Source organism: Hordeum vulgare, chromosome 4H, assembly GCF_904849725.1.
Source record: "Hordeum vulgare subsp. vulgare chromosome 4H, MorexV3_pseudomolecules_assembly, whole genome shotgun sequence".
Classification (NCBI taxonomy): Eukaryota; Viridiplantae; Streptophyta; class Magnoliopsida; order Poales; family Poaceae; genus Hordeum; species Hordeum vulgare.
The window spans coordinates 46037690-46040012 of NC_058521.1; positions in this window are offsets into that span (position 1 = coordinate 46037690).

The window sequence follows — 2323 nt, forward strand, 5'->3', positions numbered from 1 at the left end:
ATCATTGCAACAAGTAGTGGACATAGCAAAACTAGCATCCCCAAGCTTAGGGTTTTGCATATTTTTAGCATGATTGTCATTAATAGAATTTATAATGAAATCATTGCAATCATGCTTTTCATTCAAGGAGCCCTCGTGAATCACTTCATAAATTTCTTCATCACGATTTTCAGATTCACGCATCTCAAGCAAAACTCCATAAAGATAGTCAAGTGCATTCAACTCACTAGCAATTGGTTCAACATAATTGGATCTCTTAAAGAGATTAGCAAGTGGGTGATTATCCATATCAGTAGATTTTTAGCAAGCGAAGATGCAAGCATATTGAAGGCACATAGCACAAAAGCAAAGGAAAGGCAAACGAAAAAGGCAAATATTTTTGTAAATTTTTGTTTTTCAGAAGTGTGGGAGAGGAAAACGAGAGGCAAAAAAGTAAATGCAAGAGATGAGTTTGCGACGGTTACTTGGATAAGCTTCACTTAGAATAATCCCCAGTGCCAAAGATTTACATGTTGGAGGAAGACTATTCCTGACTTGATGCTCCCCGGCAACGGCACCAGAAATGGGCACGTTGACGGGAGACCATTCTTGACTTGATCCTCCCCGGCAACGGCGCCACAAATTCTTCTTGCTACCTCGTGAGCTTGCGTTGGTTTTCCCTTGAAGAGGAAAGGGTGATGCAGCACAGTAGCAGTAAGTATTTCCCTCAGTTTGAGAACCAAGGTATCAATCCAGTAAGAGTATCAAGCCAAGTATCCAAAGTACCTCTGCAAAATCAGCAAACTTGCACCCAACGCTACAACGGGGTTGTCAATCCCTTCACGATTGATTGCAAGGTGAGATCTGAAGGCGGAAAGTGCAACAAAGTAAAAGTGTAGGGTTGAAAATATGATGTGAAGTAGACCCGGGGGCCATAGTGTTCACTAGAGGCTTCTCTCATGATAGCAAATATTACGGTGGGTGAACGAATTACTGTCGAGCAATTGATAGAACCACGCAAAGTCATGATGATATCTAAGCCAATGATCATACATATATGCATCACGTCCGAGACAAGTAGACCGATACTTTCTGCATCTACTACTATTACCCCATACATCGACCGCTATCCAGCATGCATCTAGTGTATTGAGTTCATAACAAACAGAGTAACGCCTTAAGCAAGATGACATGATGTAGAGGGATAAATTTATGCAATAGATATAAACCCCATCTTTTTACCCTTGATGGCAACCACACGCTGCATTTGTGACATCCTCGACTTTTGCTACAGTAAATATTGTAATTAAGCTACAGTGATCACCCGCAAATGATGCCACATCATCAAGAATTACCGTCGTTGACCCACATTGAATTTCTATCTGGATTCAGAAGTTGAAAACAAAAGAAAGGTATATTTATAAATTCATATTAACTATGAAAGAAAGAAAGTATTAAAAATAATAATGATAAAAGAAAAGAAAAGAAAAGAAAAGAAATTAAAAAGAAAAGAAAAAACAAATTCGAAAAAAGAAATAACAGAAAAGGAAAACAAAACAAAACAAAACAAAACAAAAAAAAGGAAAAAGAGGAACCCCCCCCCCTGGCCGACTGGGCCAAAGTGGCCGAGCCGAGGCAGCCCACCCCGCACCCCCCTCAAAACCTAGGGCGAGGGAGCCCCTCCCCTTCGTTCCCCCCTCGCTCCCCTCGCAGCGCCGCCAACCCCACCCATCGCGCCAGACTCACCCCTCATGGGGCCCCCACCGACAGCCTATCTCACCCCACCTCTCGTTCTCTCCCCACCAACCGAGAGACCCCCACGCCCCTCTCTCTCTCGGCTCTCTCCCTACCCAGTTCGACTTCCTCCCTCACAGCCCCACGATCTCCCTCTCCCACCCCGAGCCCTCCTCTCCACCTCGCCCCCACCCCGGCCGGTGAGCCCCACTTCCTCCCTTACCACCGGCGAGCCACCTCTCCCTCCCGACCTCCTCCTCCCGCTGGCGAGCCCCCTCCCATACCCACCGGCCTCGCCCCCCCGGCGGCCTCCCACCCGCCGGTTCCCTACTACCCAACCGGCCGGAGCACACCGCCCCTTCCTCGCAAGCCGAAGCCCCCACCCCCGGGTCCGTCTCTCGTCGGCCCCCCCGTGCCGGCCGGAGCTCCCCGTCGGCGGCTCCATCCCGGGGGCCCTTCTCACCGGGGCCCCTCTCGGCACGATCTCGCCATCACGTTCTCACCGGCATCATCACCACCGCGCCACCACCGTCACCGCATCGTCTTCGTCCTCTCCGTCACCTCCGCCTTCCCGCGAACTCCGGCTTCACCGGGCCGTCTCTTCAACGTT